Below are 22,346 nucleotides of genomic sequence, written 5' to 3' on the forward strand. Positions count from 1 at the left end.
ACCTAGGTTGGAGAAGAGTTTTGAGATCATAGAGTCCAATTTATGACCTAACATCACCTTGCCAACTCAACTATGGCACTAAAGTGTCACATCCAGTCTTTTTTTTAATGCCTCCAGGGATGGTGACATCACCACCTCCCTGGGAAGCCCATTCCAATGCTCAGTCTTCCTTTCTATGAAGGAATACTCCCTGATGTCTAACCTAGACCTCCCCTGGTGCAGCTTAAGACAGGGTCCACTTGGATTCAAGGTGTAGCCTCACCCAAGCCAAATCCCTATCCTGGTCCTGCTGCCACACCATTGCTGATCCAGGCCAGGATGCCATTGGCCTTCTTGGCCACCTGGGCACACCCTGGCTCATGTTCAGCTCCTGTCACCAGCACCACCAGGTCCTTTTCTGCCTGGCCACTCTCCAGCCACTCTGTCCCCAGCCTGTAGCACTTCAGAGATTGCTGTGGCCAAAGTGCAGGACCTGGCACTTGGTCTTGTTAATTCTCAGATTGTTGGACTCGGCCCATCTACCCAGCCTGTCCAGGTCTCTCTGCAGAGCCCTCCTACCCTCCAGAAGATCAACAATCACACCCAGCTTGGTGTCCTCTGCTAATTTACTGTGACAGACTCAATCCCCTCGTTCAGATCATCAGAAAAAGCAAGCAAGTTGAGTAATTAATGATCACGATTTAAGAACTCAAGTAGACAGTGTAACAACTATACATCAATGTTTTATTTCTACTAAAAGCTATATACCAGTATTTCCAGTGCTAAATAGGACTGGTCCCAGCACAGACCCCTGAGGGACACCACTGGTGACTGGCCACCAGCTGGATGCAGCACCATTCTCCACCACTCTCTGGACCCAGCCAACCAGCCTGGTCTTAACTCAGTGAAAAATGTGTACACCAAATTGCATATTTTTTCTGACTCTGCTGTGAATCAAATTAAACTGTGTGCATTGCATCATCTGAGCTAGTAACCTTCACTGCTTAATCTTCATGTGGGCCTTCAGTTTCATTTGGCACAGAAATGCAGGACCACAAGTATTTTGACCCTGATAGTGGGCAGTGTAAAGACCTAGTCAGTCATAAAATAGATGGATATTCATCTTGTGTCCAGAGAAACATGTGGTCTTATTGCAAGAAATTTCAAAATACATGGCAGAAGAGAGCCACTCTCTCATCTTCTAGTTACTGTGATTTCTCACTAGAGCTGTCAAAAATTACAAATTACTTATTAGAGTTAAAAATTATTTTCATAACTATAAAGTGAATTAGAAAGACATGTGCATTGCAATGACCTTATTGATAGCTCAAAATATTTTAGCATTTCACTTGTTCTACCACTCTTGTGTGTCTCTTAAGGTTCTGGTAGAAGCATTACATTGTACAGGATGCTATGTACAATAAAAGCCCCATTTATGCCAATAAAGCTGATGAAACGTAATAATCTTCCCAAGCACAGAGGTGAGTCTGACAGGTTAAGTTTATATGGTCCTGGTTTCCAAGAAGAAATTTTTACTAATTTCTTGCCTTCTTGAAGATAGGTACCATGTTTCCCCTTTTCCAGTCACCTGGGACTAGCTTTGAGTGCCATGACTTCTCAAATGTCATGGAGAGTGGCTTGGGAACTACATCAGCCAGCTCTGTCAGGACTCTGGGATGTGTCTTTTCAGGTCCCATAAGCTTACATATGGTCAGGTTCCTCAGGTGGTCACACACTGGATCTTTTCTAACAGTGGGTAGGACTTTGCTCTCTCAGTCCCTATCCTGCTGTCTGTCCCTTCAAAGATGTGAGAGGAGAGTTTGCCACTGAATACTGAGGCAAAAATATTAATAATTACATCAGCCCTCTCCTCCATTTTTGCCAATTTTAAACTTTGTTTATCAAAGGCCTTTTTGGCCTTCTTTTTCTGGTTAATGTACCTGTAGAAGCCTTCTATCCTTTGTGCCCCTTGCCAAGTTCACTTCCAGCCTTTGCACAGCCTTCCTTACCCTAACCCTACACAACCAAACTTCTCTATACCCTTGCCAGGTTATCCATCCTAGTTTACACCATACATTTGCTTCTTTACCCCTAGTTTGACTGGCAATTTCCTACTCAGCCATGCAAGTCTCTTGTCTTCCTTACCCAATTTCTTACTCTGGGAATTGCTAGCTCTTGCATTCCATTGAAGACTTCCTTAAAGATCTGCCAGCTGTGTTCCACTCCCTTGCCCCTGAAGACAATCTCACAAGGATCCCATTGACTATCTCCTTGAGGATCTGGAAGCTTGCTATCCTAAAGCTCAGGGACAATTTAACTTTTCATTTTTAATTCTGTTTCTTTTTAAAAAACTCCTTAGTCAGCTTGGGGCTTTGCCTCAAGTGACCCCAAACCTGTGTTTTATGTATTTTCTGTAATGCTAATCTGTGCAGTCTGTTTTTAAGGTCATTTTGAGACTTAACAACCTGGAAAACAGCACTTAGGTGTTTTACACCAGCTTCACAGATGGGGAGGCTGGTGAGGTCCCTTTAAAAATGGGAAATGGGCCTGTATGAGCTCTCTTTTGTTCTCTTTGGGCTGCTGAGGGGATTGCTTCTGGTAGGTCTCTGAGGTGCAACCTGAGAAGCTGCACTTTGCAGTCTGAAACTGTTCAGACCCTTCTGCCACTCTGAACTGCCAGACTGGGCCTGCTGCTTTTTGGCTCTCAGCAGGAGGAGTTCTTCTCCTTGCAATGTAGCAGTGGCTCGGAGCTGCACGGACACTAACTGTGTCCATTCAGGCCAAAAGGAAGCAGGGAGGCTGACATTGCACATCTGGAGCTTCCCAGACACGCCAGCACCTGCATGTGCCACCAGAACTGCTTCATAAACTCCTTTTTTTGTTCCAAGGAGGAGGTTGTGCTAGCAGGGATTGGACCTGTAACTTGCTGGGAAGTTTCTTCCAGTGTTTTTGGCATCATTGGAACCTTATGGACAAAATCAGTTTTTCCAGGTGTTTTTTTGTCCCTATCCCACACTGTTGAGGGAGTCCTGGAGCCATGGAAGTTCAGCTGCTGTCTTGGTTTTTTCCCTTTGTCCTTTCTCTCTGCAACATGGTGTGGAGAAGGGGACTTTGCCAGAATCTTGTCTTTTTCTTCTGGCCCATGTAGAGCGCTACACTGGCCACCATCTTGGAGGGAGGGGATTCTCCACCATCTTGTTTTCTTTGTTCCTGAGGAGTCCACAAGACTCAGTACCTTTGTATCTAGTGGTTATTGATGTTATTTTGGTTGTTGCTGTTTTTCTTTTTAGCAAAATCTTTTCTTTTCACTTATATCTTCTTGCATTTCCCTCCTTATTGGTGAAAGGGGAGTGGTTAAACCTAAGGGAGTGTAAGTTATTTTGAGGTTTTCACCCCACATAATTGTCTTAAATGAAGAAACTTTTGTGGAAGACTAAGTAATAATTTGTTTGAGATTTGTGTTTTCAAATCATGCTATATATTAATATGGTATGACATTACATTAAAATCTCTGGTCTAATATATAAAATTTTACAGTATTCAGAGCTGAATTTTACTATTCAAATGTACATATTCTCCATAGAACAGAAAGAAAGGTCAGCCTATAAGCTTAGATCTCTTGATTCTATTTACATGTTTTACATATAGCACTGGCTCATTCACATGGCAAAAACAGTTTGGCAAATCAAAATGAAACAATTATTTCAAGTTAGACAAGTAGTGATTGTGCATATTTTAGTATATCTATCCAACCACAGATCTGGATAAATACTATGACTAAGAAAAGAACATTTGTAAATTAAAAAACTTGTTTAACAGAACTGTTGCAATAAAAAAATCATTCATTTGCAGAACAGTCTCTACATTATTTATCATGCAACATATTAACATCTTAGAAATTAAATAACACTCAAAGTAATTATTTTATATATAAAAAGACTGATTATGCATCAAGTTGCATCAAGAGTGGTTTTCTTTTTTCTTTTAATAGACATGCACAAATATTTCTACGATCTTTCAGTAGCTGATGTTACATGAATGACAAAGTCTGTCACAGCAGGCACACCTACATGTGTAACTCACTTTCTTATGCTTGCATGGGGACTCCTCAGAGGAACAGAGGTGCACAATCACAGCTGGCCAGCCTGAGATCCTGGTGAAATCACACAGTCAGCAAAGGGCCAACACTCACTATTGCTACTATCCCTCTGGTCTCCAATAAACATTCTGACCTCTGTTTTCTACATGGTAGAAAAGTTCAAGGATTACTTTACATAAGTTGTTTTAAATAAAATTTGTACTCATTTAATGAATTATGCTTTAGTTTTACACAACTACAGTGTGTTTGCATTAACCTGCTATTTAAAATATAATGGTGAGTTAATAGCAGAATAATTTCCCCATGGAACAGGATTATGACTTCAACCCTCCTGGAGTCAGAATAAAATGCTGCAGGGATAAGAGACCTTATTATCTTTAACTCCCTAAATCCTACCATAACAGATGAACTGAAAAATAGCTTATGTGCTTTGGATAAATTTTTCATTCAACAAATTAACACGATCTAGGGTGGAAAGATATGTACATATTATCCTTTCTAAGACTTCTTTAGCTTTTATGTAACTGACAAATTTAATTTTTTTTTTTTTTTACTCGATGAAGTATTTAATAACTTGATTTGTCTGTAATTTCATTTTAAAAGTCATTACTAAATCCATCAGGACCTAGAGCTGTGTTAGAGTGATTGAATATCCTTATAAAGTTCCCCTATATTTGCCGTAATTTCTAATTATCACTGTAAATGCATTTCAATGACAGTAAAAAATGTAACACATCAAAATGGCTATAAATGGTTTTGAAAACTTGAAAACATTATTTTTGAATGAACAAAGTGTGGCTGTTGAAGGAGCCTTTAAAACTGTTATTTAAGAAGTCACTGAACCTCTTTTTGCTCAATTGTTGATTACATTATTGGAAAGAATTGGGGTTTTTTTGTTTCATTTTAAGGAATGGCTAAGACAGTTTACTCACCTTAGCATCTCATGAGTTTATTTCAGACTTTTTTGTGTTGTATATCTGCAATATTGAAAGTATTGTATTGAATGGACCATAATCAAGGCTTCCTGGGTAATTGTACACAATCAGATTCCTTATTGCACCAAAAAGCAATGTTGTGTTATAAGTTATATGTCCATAATAATAATATTTCTCTAATTCCCTTGCTTCATGGGCAACTTCAGAACTGACATAATTCATAACCTTAGTCTCTATGATGAACATAGAATTATTAATTTTTACCTGCTCGTTTCTGTGACTTTTTTATTGTAATGCAAGAGTCTTTGGTATATGATTTTTTTATGACAACAGTCCTGTGACTGCAGTAGGTTTTATCTTTATTCAAGGTAAACAGAAGTTTCAACTGTTGGAGACACACTGAGTGGGTGAGCTTGGCTGAAGATGCAATGGGCCAATTTTCCAAAGGGTGAAGGGCTATTTAAAAGTTTCTAACGTATTTTTATGATTGAATTTCTTTTAAACAGTTTTGATTGAAATTTAGTTTGGTCTCTGAGAAAAAAATACAAGGGAAAATAAATACAAGGGAAAATACTTCTCCTGGCCTTTGATTTAGAAATTATTTTGTTTCCAAACATCTTTATAAAGTTGTATTTAAATGGTTTTGAAATACCTGAATTCAGACTGAAATAGGGGATATTTAGGCTAGATATTACGAAAAAATCTTTTACTCCGAGTGTGGTAACATACTGGAGTAGGTTGCCCAATGACCTTGTGAATATCCTATCAATTGCAGTGTTCAAGGCCAGGTTGGATGGAACTTTGAGCAACCTGGTCTCTCTCACAGGAGGTGCCCTTGCCTGTGGTGGTTGGGACTAGATGATCGTTCCTTCCAATCCATACATTCTATGATTCAATGATTCTGTGATACCTTTGTGTAGTACAGGAGAGTGATAAAGCAAAGTACAGGTTTTTATTAAGCAACACAAAGCAGTAAAGGAACACAAAGCAGAATGTTTGTATTCTATCTGCTGCAGGAGGATGCTGTCCTGTTCTCTCCATACCATCACAGCTGTGGCCAGGCTCAATCTCCATTGTTCCCTGCCCTCCAGCACAGTGCTTCACAGCACCTCTTCCAGCTTCTTCCACAATTTGCAGAGGTGCCTGCACCATCCCCTCTTTCCTCCTCAGGCAAGTCCAGGCAAGATATTCACTGCATCCTCAAGCATCACCTCAAACCAGGGGCACACTGAGGCTGCCAGGGAGACCTTGGCCTGTGGATTGCTGAAGTCTGGGATGTTCTCCTGTGCAGCAACATTGCTCTACACTGCTGGATCCAGCCCACCATTCCCATCCCCTCAAGAAGCAGGTATGGACAAAAGGGGAGACACCACCATCTGGGCAGGAGTGCATGGGGAGAAAAAGAGTGAGAAAAGGCAGATGGATGTCAAGACCAGTGGACGGGGAAAGGTGTTCTAGCACTTGCTTCTTCCATCTCTGCTTCCCCATTCCCAAATCAAGAATTCAAAACATTAACTGGCAATAAATTGTTCAATTACCCAAAGTTGGGTCTATTTTGCCTGTGAAGGCAATTGGCAAAGCATCTCCCTGCCTGTATCTACACCCACAAGCTTCGTCACTCATGTTCTTGCAAATCTGCCCACGTCCTGCTGTAGGGAGGGAGTGGCCAGGAGCTATTGGTGAGGCTGGCAGCCAGATAGGGCCAACACACCATAAACAAGAACATCCTAATGTGAGTGACCCAACACCAGGGAAGAGATGCACCACTCCTTTCATAAAGGATTTGACCTCTACAGCTGTTTGGTCTCAACCCAGTTGTAAGGTTTCACCCCAGTTGTTTGATAGAATCATGAACAGAGACTTGAGTCACCTGCGGTGCCTGGGAAGCTGATGGCCAAGGCATCACAAATCCCTGTTTCCTATGGCCTGTAGCAGTTTTGGCTCTCTCTCTGCTGAGATCCTACTCTTCTCTGCTCAACATTTTCTGCACATACTAATCGCATTTGTTACATTTCCACATTCTTGCTCCAAATAATTCTCAGCTCTTCTTCCAGTCTCTGGTGTTTATAATTTCCATTCTTCCTGTAATATGGGCTTCTTTGACTTCCCTCCAGTTTGAATCTTCACACCCTATACTAGATGTTCTCAGTAGCAAAGGCGATAAACCTAGAGGAAAGACAACCCACAACATTTTCAGCATTTAAATATTTTCACCAGTGTCTTTTAAATCCTCTCTCAGGCTTTGTGATTCTTTCATACATGATTGAATATCAGGCTCATTTCAGAAAAACTGTAAATTATTTTTTTTGTTGTTATACACAAAAATATTTTTATTCTATGAACTAAGGTATTTTCTGTGATGAAATTAGGCTGCATTCTCATAAGGATGGTAAAATCACATTCCTGACAAAGAGGTGTTTCTCCCACCAAAAGCTGTCTCTTATTCTGAAGGATAAAAACACATGAGCTTTGTATTGAATCACTGTGAGAATTTTAAGTGTGACTAGACAAGGCATTTCTTTTGATGTATTTTTTGAAATGGCCAAATTGTTTTGGTTGAAAATTCAATAAATACAAATCCACCCACCCCCAAAATAAAATAGCCTAACAATGGCAACAAAAAACCCACACACATGATTGATCACAACCTCAGCTAAATTCTTATTATAGAGAAATTCAGTCTGAACGAATGCAATTTTGCAAAGTTACAAGCAGCCCAGGCAGACTCTTTTGATAATGATAATACCACTACTAAAAGTATCACAATACACATCCCTAATTTTGATACATTTCTTAAATGTTTGTGTTGGCAAAGCTTAGGCTGGGACAGTGATTAGGACAGGAAGCTTTTCTGTACATTACGAGATTTTTTGGTCTGAATACTTTCATCATGTCTTTGAGGTCTGTGAATCAGTCTTTCTGCTATTAAACTTACTAGTTACAAAGGAGGAAAGTGTCACTAGAGAAGCATAATCTTTCTACACTTAGTAAATGAAGACAAATTCGCTTAAGCACTTCAAGTTTATTACATTATTACCATATAGAGGCTAGGAAAATGATATTTTTAAACACAAACCCAAATATTTATTCTCTGTGTTGCTTTCAACACAGAGAATAACATTGAGGAGGTGCAAATTTGATCTGTGTTGTTAACACCAAAACTACTGAATTATTAAATCAACTATGGAAATTTCATTAATACATAAAAATCTTAGCTTACTTTAACAGATCTTATAATTTTCAAAATATATTTTTATTATTATTACTATCATAATAATCATCATCTTTTTTTCCCACATTTTGAAGGACTTACTCATTTTTTCCTGAGAGAAAACTTTCCTTAACACATATGGCAGTCTGTGTGGGTTTGCAGAATCTAGAAGAATCCCCTTGGAGAGGAAGCCAAGGCCAGCTGAGCAACAATGTCTATTATTTTCACTGCTAGCTCCTTCAAATTAGCTTCCTACATAAAATTTACCTTGTTTCAGATTTTTAAGTGGCTTTTAAGGATCCTTTGTACATATTTAGGAATCTGGCTTGAGGCATTTACTTTTGTAAGTGTTGATCCCTACTTCTAATCTGTAGCATAAGAAATGTTTGAATTTTAAACATGCAAGCTTTGGATAAGTTGAGAGTTTTCTACATTCCTGTCAGTGAAGTTTTTATTTTAAACTGGCAGTTACTGGCATAAACAACACTTAAATTTTGGCAGTAAATGAATCTAAGAATATAGATTTGTCAACTTTAGCTCCCAAAACATTACTGTAAAATATTTATTTTTAGACCTAGCTGTCCTAGGATAAAATTGCTAATCAAACAAATACAACATACAATAAAAGTTGAAAAACCTACGGTTGGGGTAATATTTTAGCAAAGTATGCCAATGGACATAGAATAGTACTGTTGATATATAACTGACCTACCAAGCTACAAATGAAATAAAGGCCAAATTTTGATGTAGAATCTACCGAGTTTTTACTGTTCCTTATCTCATGCCATACATAAAGCCTACGCAAAAGTATGCAAGGTCTGAAGGCTATGCATCTCTCTTGACAGGAGCAAGCTTCTAGTAGAGACAAAGTAAACAGAATTCAGTCACCTTTAGCAGGCCTTCCACTCATGTAAATCTTTCATCACAGTGGTGATTGTTAAAAACGTGAATTTCTTCCCTCTTTAAACTCCACATAGAAAGAAAGAATTGAGTTTTGATACATGGTGAGACACAAATATAGTCAATGACAAAGTACAAATAAGAGAATAAAGGATAAATTCCTGTGTATATATAATATACACAGGTATACATATAATATATGTAATATTTTATTATATATAACATATATAATATTTTATTTCAAAAATAGAAGGTAGGCTGCAAAAGAGGTCATTTTTGCTATTAAAATCTTTCAAGTTAAAAAAAAAAGAAAGGTAAAGCAATACTTTGAAAAGAAACCCCACAGCCTTTTTTTTTTTCTAATTCTGGTAGACAGAGCAAGTAAAAATTTGCTTTTGAATATTTTACTTTACATGAGGTATTTAAGCTAAAAATTGTATCCATCTTGTTGAGCATGTAATGTCTACCGAGCTTAAGAGTCATGACATCCTGAGTTTGGGAGATGATTCTACTTTAATGGGAAAGAGATTAGAAGAGAGTAAAACTGTGAATATTAATCCTATTTACATGTACAGCAAGGACTTCTTTTTGCTCATTCTATGAATAAGAATGTCTGCACAAACAATACCATTTAAGTACTGTGGCATAATTTTTAATGTTCCCACACAATATCTGATTTCTCAGAGAAAATCACAGCTTCTCAAACATTGTGCCTGCTCTATTTAGGAACTGTGAGGCCTGGGATGAAGGCAGGCAGAGCTTACAGAAACCTCGTGGGCTGCCTCAAACCTGCTTTTACCTCAGCTGTTGCCATGGAGCTTTGGAGAGTTTGACAATTCAGGACAATCACTGGATCTCATATTCACTTTCCATTTTCATGTTTTTCAAAGACATTCTTGATACACTTGCTGAGAGGGATTGCTTTCCACAAACTTTGCAGTCCATAATAACACTGTCAAACACATCCTTAACATTTATGGAAGGATGTTGTGTAGACTTAAGGGCATTAAAACTTATCCAGGGAAGTCAAATACCCCATGGAGTCTGGAAAATGCATAATTTCTGAAGATGCAGGTATGAATTAGATTTACACCTGTAGAGCTAAAGATTAAAACATTGTTTGGGAGTTAAAAATATCATAATAAAAATAATGGTTAGAATACACCACAGGATGCAGCCAGAGTTTAGATTACATTTAGCAGTCCACACCTGTCTATGCTTCTCAGACTATGAGATTGGAAACTTAACCACAGTGTAAGTCCCAGAACACGTCCCTTCTCCCCACTATATCTACAGCTGGATTTTTGGTTATCTTCAATTCCCATCCTGAATCTAGACCATCTCTTCCTGCCCATCTGATCTTCATAAGACTGATCTTCATAATACTTTTGACTGGGCAGTAGGATACTGCCATGATGAAGTGGGAAATTAGCATCTTTCTACTTCTCTAGTTCTAGCACTCTGAAGCAGGAGTGACAATCTTTGTTAATATGTGAGAAGCTACAGTTTTCCCATTTTCCACAGTTTTATGAGAGTCATAGCATTCAACTTGAATAAAGCAGAATTTGGGGAAAGAGGTCTTAGAATGAGTAACCTTCCTCTTGTATGCCAGCTGGTAACAGGGCTGTGCCATGTTTACTGCTCTTCGCTGCTGCTGGCATGTCACTATATATCCCTGATATACAGATATTGTGAAGGTGAGGGAGAAATTATGGAAGGTTTCGTGCTCAAGGGTTATCCATCAAAAAACTAAGCACTTCTGCCAGCAGACAGGAGCAGAAGCTCCACACAACATGCTGGCAGTATACTTCCATGTCTGAAGTCAGACTAAAGCAGTGTAAGATACTTGTCCCTTCCAGCACACAGACTCACAACATCCCTGAATCTGCCTGAAACTGAGGGTGGGCTTCTGATGTTTAGTCATAGTGGTATAACACAAAGAAACGCCTTGAGGGAGACCTGACAAGGGGATCACTCACTGTGTTGTGTTTCCCCATGTTCCTGTACAGCCTCTCAATGCTCTGTGATATGTACTGTGTTGAGCAGCATTTATTTTCATTTTTTTTTTCTTTTTATACTGAAGGTATCAGAAACATGAATGCCAGAATGTAGACATTTGCCAGTGGTTTCGTCTAAGTGTGATTTTCTGCAGGTCTTGGGACAGTGATTCATGCAGTGCTCATGCAGATCTTCAAGGGCCAGTAATCTGGGAAAAGTGTCTTTAGCAATTGCACTGTTTAGTCCAGATCCCATAATGTCTAGCTGTCAAGATGGTGACACTACTTGATAAAGGCACCTGCAGCAGGTGGAGACCTACACTAGTTGTGTTTACTTCCCTGGCAAAGGTATTTTACATCTAGTAAACTATTCATTTAAAAGATGAAATGCTTTAATTTTTTCTCAGTTTTATTACATGTTCCACAGATCTGAATGCAATATTTCTGTTCATGCATATGCCTATTGTTGCTAGGATTTACAATGTAACATGACTAGCTTGTTAATGCCTTTTGAGATGATCTGAATCTAATCAGCATGTTCAAATGCCCTTGTTTCATGCTCTGCAAGTGCTAGGGAAATTAAATCGTGCCTCATATTCATTGTCAAAAAGGCTTTTTAATGGCAAGAAAGATAGTCTCAGGACTGATTATCTTAGGGAGGTACAAAGTGGATTCTATTTACTCTGAAGTATCCTAAGATCTAAGGAGATTTTCAGAGATAAAAAGAAGGGATCTCCAAATGAAGCTGTATGTTTTGTGGTACCTGTCTCAGTCCAGAGATGAGAGTTCTCCTTATGCATGTTTTTATTCTCTTCCAGCCTACCACTGTGTCCTGGGTTGTAAGATAAGCTTGTATTCCATTTGCCATCTGTTGAAGGCAAAACCGGTTGGACAGGTTTTTGTTATCTCTCTCAGAGACAATGGTTTGCCCTGTAGAGGCAATGGTTTGTTTATACACCATTGACTGATTCAATGAAGGGCTGGTAAATGTAACACCGTGAGGGGTCCCACCCAGAGGGGGGAAGCCAAGCACTCTATTGTTGTTTAAAGGGGTAGCTTTTTGGGGAGAGGAGGCAGCTCTCTGGGCGGGACTCCGAGGGAAGCAGCTCTCTCTCGCTCTCTCTTCGGCGGCACTCGCAGCGAAGCAGCCGGCGCGCGGAGGCGACGGCAGCGGAGCTCAGAGGCAACCCCGGCGCAGAGGAAGACCGGCCCCACTGCCACCAGATCTTCAGAGGAAAACTATACCCTTCTAAAGATCACCACTTCAGCTGCAACTCATCAACTATTGCAAGGGAAGCAATTGTCCCAGCAGAACTGATACTGGCATCCCTCAGGGTCTGGACTTTTTCTTTCACTGGTTTTTGTTTGTACCGATTGCATTTGCCTTTTTTAAATTGTTGTCTAGTTTTCTCCTAGTAAAGAATTGTTACTCCCACTCCCATATCTTTGCCTGAGAGCCTTTTAATTTAAAGATCCTGGTAATTCAGAGGGAGGGGGGTTTGCCGTTCTCCATTGCACAGGAGGCTTTGCCCTCTTTCACAGACTCCTGTCTTGTCGAACCAAGACAGAATTTGGCGCCCAATGTGGGGCTCGAGGGCATTGAGAGGGAAAAAGGATTAACAGTTCTTAAGTAATTTGGTTTTTTTGTTGTGTGTAAAAACATCTTCAGCATCACCATGTGGTCTAGTTTACCTTGGTTTGGGTGGCATGTGATCGTAGCTATACTTTTCCCATTTGCAGACCCTTATCTAAAAATGGGTCCTATGACTAAGGCTACGGTGTCTGTTATCAAGTTTGGCTTCTGGGTTAATTGGGTGAGGAATTCATGGATCTTTAATTTCCTCTGGAAGGCAGGTACATGGATTCATAGCTATCACACGTTAACTGTATGTTTTTGGGGTTACTTTAATAACGGTACCTACTGCGAGGAAATAGCACCTGGGCAAACTTTCTCTCAACCTTTTAACCATCTTTTTGGGTCTGCTCCACCAGTTCTCAAAGGGTTAAGATCCTTTATAAGTGCTAATGATACCATACAATGGGTGGTGTTGCTGATAGTCCTGTTATATTTAGCATTCAGAGATAAGGGAAGATTAACCTGGATAACTACCCTCACACCTACACCACAGACTCGAGATGCTGCTGCTCCAGAGCCTGACCCTGCCCCACAGCCCACCTCAGAAATGAACCGCCCAGATTGGGTGAGGGTTCTGGTTAAGGAGATACGAGAGATGCTGAAGGAGTGCATTTCCCCAGCTGGTGAGAAACCGGCCCTTTGCCTTGAGGAGGGACAGTCTAATAGTACAGCTGTGGAACCCACTAATGTTACAACTGTCCAGGTTCCAGCTGAACCACAAGGGCAGTCACGGTCAGCAGCAGTGGCCCCGGTAGAAACAAGGAAGTCTAAGGTGAAAGCAGAGCACCCTGCAGATAGGGACAGGAATGGAGGAACCTCACAACCCACAGGGGACCCAGAGATTGCTATCATCACCGAGTCCCTGACGTACGAAAGTCTTCGCAATCTGCATAAAGACATTGTGCGACGAGGGCGTGAGGCTTATGCTACCTGGCTACTCCGGGTTTGGGATCTTATGGGTATAGGCGTGCAGCTGGACGGTGGTGAGGCAAGGAACTTGGGACCCTTGACCCAGGACTCGGGTATAAATCAGGTTTTTGTAAGGGAACCAGGGTCCCTTTCTCTCTGGGAGCGGCTCTTAATGAGTGTCAGGGAGAGGTTTGTCCACAGAGAGAGAATGCAAGAGCACCATCATAGAATGCGCTGGAAGACCCTCGAGGAAGGGATCCAACAGCTGAGGGAAGTGGCAGTATTGGAGGTACTCTTTGGGAGGGATGGACGACACAATGATGACCCTGACAAGGTCAGGTGTACGGGACAAATGCTGTGGAGTCTGGCAAATCTTGGGCCATCTCAATACGCCACCTTCATTGCAACAATCAATGCTGACACCCACCGGGAGACAATAGGTTCTGTTGCCAACAAACTTAGGAATTATGAGAGTATGATTAATGGCCCAATGCAGGCTCATATCTCAGCTGTGATTAAGGAGTTTAAAGAGGAGATGAGGGAGGAGATAAGGAAGGTTAATACAGCACCCGTGAGAGTCACAGGCCCCAGAATCAGCACCCAACAATCCCCAGCTAGAGAGAGAGGGTACACCCCAAGGGCTAATCTGTGGTTCTTCCTGCGTGACCATGGGGAAGACATGGGGAGGTGGGATGGGAAACCCACTTCTGTCCTGGCAGCACGGGTCCGTCAACTCAAGGAGGGAAACTCTAACCGGGGGAGTTCCACCAAAGTGAAGGTAGCCTCAACCTCCCGTGACCAAGCTTGTGGGTACGATCTGTCAGACCCCCTTGAAGGGACCTCTAATATGCATACCCAGGGAAGGAATGATAACCAGTGTTAGAGGGGCCCTGTCTCTAGCCAGGGAGAGGCACGGGAAAACCGGATCTTCTGGACAGTGTGGATCCGATGGCCTGGCACATCAGAGCCACAAAAATATGATGCTTTAGTTGATACTGGTGCACAGTGTACTCTGATACCATCGGGACATATGGGGGCAGAGCCTGTTTCCATTGCTGGTGTGACAGGGGGATCACAACAATTGACTCTGGTGGAAGCTGAGGTGAGCCTGACTGGGAAGGAGTGGAAGAAACACCCTATAGTGACTGGCCCAGATGCTCCGTGTATCCTAGGCATAGACTTCCTCCGGAACGGATATTACAAAGACCCAAAGGGACTCAGGTGGGCTTTTGGAATAGCCGCTGTAGAGGCAGAAGACATTAAGCAATTGAACACCTTGCCTGGACTGTCAGAAAACCCCTCTGCAGTAGGACTCCTAAGGGTGGAAGAACAACGCGTGCCAATTGCGACCTCGACAGTGCACCGCCGGCAGTATCGGACGGATCGAGATGCCGTGATCCCCATCCACAAAATGATTTGGGAGCTGGAGAGCCAAGGGGTGGTCAGCAAAACCCACTCACCCTTCAACAGCCCCATCTGGCCTGTGCGCAAATCTGACAAAGAATGGAGATTGACTGTGGACTATCGTGGCTTAAATGAAGTGACTCCACCGCTGAGCGCTGCTGTGCCGGACATGCTGGAACTCCAGTACGAGCTGGAGTCCAAGGCAGCAAAGTGGTATGCCACCATTGATATTGCTAATGCGTTTTTCTCCATTCCTCTGGCAGCAGAATGCAGGCCTCAGTTCGCTTTCACCTGGAGGGGCGTGCAGTACACCTGGAACCGACTGCCCCAGGGGTGGAAACACAGCCCCACCATCTGCCATGGACTGATCCAGGCTGCACTAGAAAAGGGTGAGGCTCCAGAACACCTGCAATACATTGATGACATCATTGTGTGGGGGAGCACAGCGGCAGAAGTGTTTGAGAAAGGTGAGAGGATCATCCAGATACTACTAGAAGCTGGCTTTGCCATCAAGAAGAGCAAAGTCAAGGGACCTGCCCGAGAGATCCAGTTCCTGGGAGTGAAATGGCAAGATGGACGGCGCCAGATTCCCACTGAGGTCATCAACAAGATCACAGCTATGTCCCCACCAACCAGCAAAAAGGAAACACAAGCTTTCCTGGGTGCCATAGGTTTCTGGAGAATGCACATTCCTGAGTATAGCCAGATTGTGAGCCCTCTTTATCTGGTTACCCGAAAGAAGAATGATTTCCACTGGGGCCCTGAGCAGCAACAAGCCTTCACCCAGATCAAGCAGGAGATCGCTCATGCTGTAGCCCTTGGCCCAGTCAGGACGGGACCAGAGGTCAAGAATGTGCTCTACTCTGCAGCCGGGAACCATGGGTTGTCTTGGAGCCTTTGGCAGAAAGTGCCTGGGGAGACTCGAGGCCGACCACTGGGATTCTGGAGCCGAAGTTACAGAGGGTCTGAAGCCAACTACACTCCCACAGAGAAGGAAATCTTGGCTGCCTTTGAAGGAGTTCAAGCCGCCTCGGAGGTAATTGGCACAGAAACACAACTCCTCCTGGCACCCCGACTACCGGTGCTGGGGTGGATGTTTAAAGGAAAGGTTCCTACTACCCACCATGCCACTGACGCCACATGGAGCAAATGGATTGCCCTCATCACTCAACGCGCCCGTATTGGAAACCTGAATCGCCCTGGGATTTTGGAGATAATTACGAACTGGCCAGAAGGTGAAAACTTTGGTCTCACTGATGATGAGGAGCAGGTACAAGTGGCAAGGGCTGAAGAAGCTCCACCATACAACCAACTACCAGCAGAGGAGACCTGCTACGCTCTTTTCACTGACGATTCCTGTCGCATCGTAGGGATGAACCGGAAGTGGAAAGCAGCCGTATGGAGCCCCACACGCCAAGTTGCACAAGCTACCGAAGGAGAAGGTGGATCGAGCCAACTCGCCGAACTCAAGGCCGTTCAGCTGGCTCTGGACATTGCTGAAAGGGAGAAGTGGCCAAAGCTCTACCTTTATACTGATTCATGGATGGTAGCCAATGCTCTGTGGGGCTGGCTGGGAAGGTGGAGGAAGGCCAACTGGCAACGTAGAGGAAAGCCAATCTGGGCTGCTGATATATGGAAAGACATTGCCTCTCGGGTGGAAAAGCTGACGGTGAAAGTCCGTCATGTAGATGCCCATGTCCCCAAAAGTCGGGCTAATGAGGAGCACCGAAACAACGAGCAGGTAGATCAGGCAGCAAAAATAGAGGTGTCAAAGATAGACTTAGATTGGCACCATAAGGGGGAGTTGTTCCTGGCTCGATGGGCTCATGATGCCTCAGGTCATCAGGGCAGAGATGCCACCTACAAGTGGGCACGAGACCGAGGGGTGGATCTAACCATGGACAGTGTTTCCCAGGTTATCCATGACTGTGAGACGTGTGCTGCCATCAAACAGGCCAAGAGAGTGAAGCCCCTATGGTATGGTGGGCGGTGGTCCAAGTACAAGTATGGGGAGGCCTGGCAGATTGACTACATCACACTGCCCCAGACACGCCAAGGCAAGTGCTACGTGTTGACCATGGTGGAAGCCACCACTGGATGGCTGGAGACTTTCCCTGTACCTCATGCCACTGCCCGGAACACCATCTTAGGCTTGGAAAAGCAAGTCCTGTGGAGACACGGCACCCCTGAGAGAATTGAGTCTGACAACGGCACCCATTTCAAGAACAGCCTTATCAACACCTGGGCCAGAGAACATGGTATCGAATGGATATATCATATTCCCTATCATGCTCCAGCTGCCGGCAAAGTTGAACAGTGCAACGGACTCCTTAAGACTGCCCTGAAGGCACTCGGTGGGGGAACATTTAGAAACTGGGAAATTAACCTGGCAAAAGCAACCTGGATGGTCAACACCCGGGGGTCTGTCAATCGAGCTGGCCCTGCTCAGTCAGAACCCTTACACGCAGTAGATGGAGATAAGGTCCCTGTAGTACATATGAAAGGTATTTTAGGGAAAACTGTTTGGATTAATCCCACCTCAGGCAAAGACCAACCCATTCGTGGGATTGTCTTTGCTCAAGGACCTGGTTACACTTGGTGGGTAATGCAGGAAGATGGGGAGACCCGCTGTGTACCACAGGGAAACTTGGTCTTAAGAGAGAACTGGGTGTAAGATTTCATGGTGTGCAGATGGAAATAGAATAAGGGGTGGATAATGTCCTGGGTTGTAAGATAAGCTTGTATTCCATTTGCCATCTGTTGAAGGCAAAACCGGTTGGACAGGTTTTTGTTATCTCTCTCAGAGACAATGGTTTGCCCTGTAGAGGCAATGGTTTGTTTATACACCATTGACTGATTCAATGAAGGGCTGGTAAATGTAACACCGTGAGGGGTCCCACCCAGAGGGGGGAAGCCAAGCACTCTATTGTTGTTTAAAGGGGTAGCTTTTTGGGGAGAGGAGGCAGCTCTCTGGGCGGGACTCCGAGGGAAGCAGCTCTCTCTCGCTCTCTCTTCGGCGGCACTCGCAGCGAAGCAGCCGGCGCGCGGAGGCGACGGCAGCGGAGCTCAGAGGCAACCCCGGCGCAGAGGAAGACCGGCCCCACTGCCACCAGATCTTCAGAGGAAAACTATACCCTTCTAAAGATCACCACTTCAGCTGCAACTCATCAACTATTGCAAGGGAAGCAATTGTCCCAGCAGAACTGATACTGGCATCCCTCAGGGTCTGGACTTTTTCTTTCACTGGTTTTTGTTTGTACCGATTGCATTTGCCTTTTTTAAATTGTTGTCTAGTTTTCTCCTAGTAAAGAATTGTTACTCCCACTCCCATATCTTTGCCTGAGAGCCTTTTAATTTAAAGATCCTGGTAATTCAGAGGGAGGGGGGTTTGCCGTTCTCCATTGCACAGGAGGCTTTGCCCTCTTTCACAGACTCCTGTCTTGTCGAACCAAGACACACTGCTGTTTGTGTTGTTGAGTATTCATGCCATTAACACCAGTGAGTTGAACACCACCAAATGAGAGCTTTTGAATTCCTGATCTTGGATATTGGTTGAGACTGAATATGTAGTGATAAACCACATCACATAAAAACTGAGTGTTGTCTTTATGACCCTGTAACATGCATTCTCAATAAATCAGGATTCCCAAGAAAAAGAACTCTCATTCCAGAGTTTACAGCTAGAGCTGGGAGGAGCACTTAAAAGTACAAGTTGCTGTTTGCCCTTTTTCTCCTAGTATTTCAGGTAGACAGTTTTGCTTTTTTTGCAGAGAAAAAATGGCAGAAAGGAAGGAGAGCACTAATGAAACATTTATATACCACCAGTGCAAAAGTCTAGAATTAAATATTGAAAGGCCTATTCGTATTACAATCTGCATTCAGGATTGGCACTAATTGGCAATGCTGCTGGCAGTCTCAACGGGGAGGGCAAGAACTGAGTAAGTACAGAGACTTATTCATCCAGAGAAGTGGTTCTTCCAGGTCAGGTTTAATGCACATTTATTACGCAGAAAGGGAAGCACAGTGCTATCAGCACAGCACAGTGCTGATAGTGTAACTGTCTTATTTGGAGAGCCTTGCATTTGCCACATCAGTCAGTTTTGCCTAGGGATTTTCTCAGCTGCTAACCCCACTGTCAGTGTATTTTGAAAACTGTTTCTTACCAGAGGTAGACTTTTGCCTAAATATTCAGAATCAAAGAGGAAGAAGACTATTCTAGGCAGTATAAAAAAGAATTTGATGGAACATTACCTAGATCAAAAAAGCAATGATTTGAAGACAACTGATGTCAGTAGCCACTATAAAGCTTTACTTTTTGTATGTGACTCATTAAAGCTGTAATGTGGGACAGATGTTTACCCTCCTGAAACCATTTTTGCACCTTTTAAAAATTTTTCATGAGCTTCACAGTCTTTCTCTCTGACTTCTCTGGTTTATTCAATACACTGCTGCAATATTTACTTTTTTTGCCAGTCATTTTTACAATAAACCTACTCCTTTGACTCCCCACTATAATTTCTTGGTAAAGATCTTGATATTTAGCTTGAAGTGCCAATTACAAAGCAAATCATTATCTTCCTATTTGACTTTTCTTGCTGTCTCATGTACAGCTATTATTTGCTGACAATTTTTTTTCTATACATCTTTGTATCTTTTTCCAGTGTTTTCCGTATACCTTGGTATCTTGTGCCAAATCCATTAGCCTGTCATTCTTTCAGTCCTTCAAGATCACACAGTGTAAGAATTTCTCAAGCATTAACAAACAGGTACAGAATCAGGGAGTTTTGAGATAAATTTTGTTTATTTTCCTGTATTTTGTTTTAAGCTAACTGACATGACAGCAGTGAATAGTGCACATCTTGAACAGCTGTAACTGCACAGACAGGGTGACTGCTGTGTGTACTGGGGGGAGGACAGAACGGGAATATTGAGCAGACCAGGGAATGGCTGCTTGAAAATATACTGGCAGAAAAAATTGTGTTAATGGGTGAGTGTATACAAAACTGAGCCAGCCACCTCTAATAGCTGACATCTGACCATTCTACACCCTTCTCTCTCCATGTTCTCCACCAAATGAGTCCAATGTATGACAGGAGGTGCTCAAAGCTCATTAAATCTGGACTTTTCAACAAATGTTTTCAAAATGAGCTTCTCAAGTCATGCCAGATATTCAGTGTTTTGCTACAAAGTATCTCACTGATTTGTCATGGGGAAGTGCAAGCAACAGTGCTTTTCCCAGGATGGAAAATGATGTAAGCTTCTATCTTTGCTGCTTTTAGCTTTAACTCCCTTTTAGCTACTATAGGCAACATAGCATCCCTCTTCTGTTCCTGTAAGATAATGTTAGCATAGCACGTGATCTAACATAGACTAGAGGCCAGAGCAGAACAATACTGTCACTTGTCTTTGTAACTCTGGGGTGATATAATAAATTTTGAGTGCCTTCTTAGATTTCAATTTATGGCATAAATTAGAGCAGTTCAGTGACTACTCTAATGTATTCCTTGCTGCCCCCAGATTACAGGGGCTGTTCTGGCAGCTGATAATAACTGAAGTGTAGAAGTGCTTTGGCTAAGCTCTATTTTTTTCCAGTCTCATCTCTGGCAGCAAGAGAAAGAAATGACAGAGACCTGCAGTGTTGCTTTTCACCACCTGGCAATTTTCTTATACATTTTGAAGAACAGGTAGGAAATTAAGCAAGTTGTTCTGCTATGAGAATGACACCAGAGGCAGATTCTGACAGAAAAAGGTTTAGCTTTATAATCAAGGACTCAAGAATTATGAATAAGTCCAGGTTTTGGAGATATAACAACTTATGTGCAGAATGTGGAGTACCAAGGAAGAACTCTTTTCACTTAATTTAGTTAAAGTTATTTAGCTAGGTTTGGAGCAGTATATGTGCATAATTCATTCAGTCAAAATCAGTTTTTGCATGTGTGTGTATATTTCATATCTCCTTATTATTAAGTATTGGTATGGGCAAATTTCTGGGTCAAATTCTGTTCCTAGTGACTCTTATTATTCTCTTTCACAATAAATTAACTTCTAAAGGTCTGCTCTAAAGGCTGATTAGAAACCACAAAGAGCTATCAGTATTGTTACAACCTAATATCCAGCATCAAAAGCTTGCTCTAAACAGTGAATGACTGGGACTTGGAGAATTGTGTATTACTGTTTTTCCTTCCACTAGTAATCTGATGACCATAATAACAACAACAACAACAACAATAATAATAATAATAATTTTATTTACCATCTGGGCATACTGGATAAATGGATCAAATATTAGAAATCTGAAAAACTGGAGATTTGCATTCTAGTTCCTATTTTCATCAACTATATACTGTTTTAATTAGAGCACATCAGCAACTGGTCTGTGCTCACATTTGTCTTTCTGTGAAATGGAGAAGATAGCTATTCTAGAGTGATGCTGTGGGACTTTCTTCATTATAAGACCTCTTAGCCTGTTTTGATTTCACAATTGGATTAATCAGGGGTCCAGGAATAAGGAAATAAGGCCCGGGTTTATACTATTATATATAGCATTAGCACATTAATTACGAATCTATGTTCTCATGAAAGAAAAAAAAGGAGAAATTTTTTTCGAAATAACATCTAAACAATATTTTAAAAATTGACACAATAACTGAGTTTAAAAGCCATTTAGGTTCTAAAATATGAAGGGGTTGTCCAGGAAGATTTGTAAAAGCTTTCAGATGCCTAACTTTTGTCATGTTCTTTGGTTTCAGTGACTGGAAGTTTGGTCACAAATCCCAGTGTCGATGCCAGTTTGAAACACTCAAAGGGATTTCTGTTTGCTGCAAGATCACAACTAGGCATCTGTAGTCTTGGGCAAAATGGTGCGAAGACGGCAAAATTGCTGCCATAAACTGCCGGTAGCTCCGTTTTAGAGGAAGTGAGAGGCGCAGAAAACTCTTATATAATGTAAAATAGCTGCTCTTACTTAAACCCGTGACATCGCCCGGGAGCGGAGCGTGGCTCGCTGTGCCCACGCCGAGTCGATCCCAGCAGATCTCGGGCTCCGGCAGACCCCGCTGCCCTCTCCGCGCGGGGCCGTCCGGGCGCCTCGGAGCCCGGCGGGACGCGGGACAGCCGCGGGACAGCCGCGGGACAGCCGCGGGACACGGCGCTTTCCCCCGCCTCCAGCCTCCGTCTGCGGCGGAGGCAGCCCCCCGGCCGGGCGCACCCAGCCCCGCCGCGCTCCGCCGCTCCGGGCCCGCCCTCCGCACCGTTGGCTCCGCCCGGCCTGGCCCGG

At 42.7% G+C, this 22,346-nt stretch overlaps 1 long non-coding RNA gene across 1 annotated transcript; it reads right to left on the reverse strand.

The window, feature by feature from the left end:
• Positions 1-3,700: 3,700 nt before the first annotated feature.
• LOC146763855 (uncharacterized) lies at positions 3,701-22,215 on the reverse strand. The gene is made up of 2 exons (XR_014951598.1): positions 22,035-22,215; positions 3,701-7,179 (listed from the first exon to the last, which is right to left on the reverse strand). It is a non-coding gene; the product is annotated as an uncharacterized LOC146763855 (long non-coding RNA).
• Positions 22,216-22,346: the final 131 nt, after the last annotated feature.

This window comes from Lonchura striata, chromosome Z (assembly GCF_050655825.1).
Source record: "Lonchura striata isolate lonStrDom1 chromosome Z, ASM5065582v1, whole genome shotgun sequence".
Classification (NCBI taxonomy): domain Eukaryota; kingdom Metazoa; phylum Chordata; class Aves; order Passeriformes; family Estrildidae; genus Lonchura; species Lonchura striata.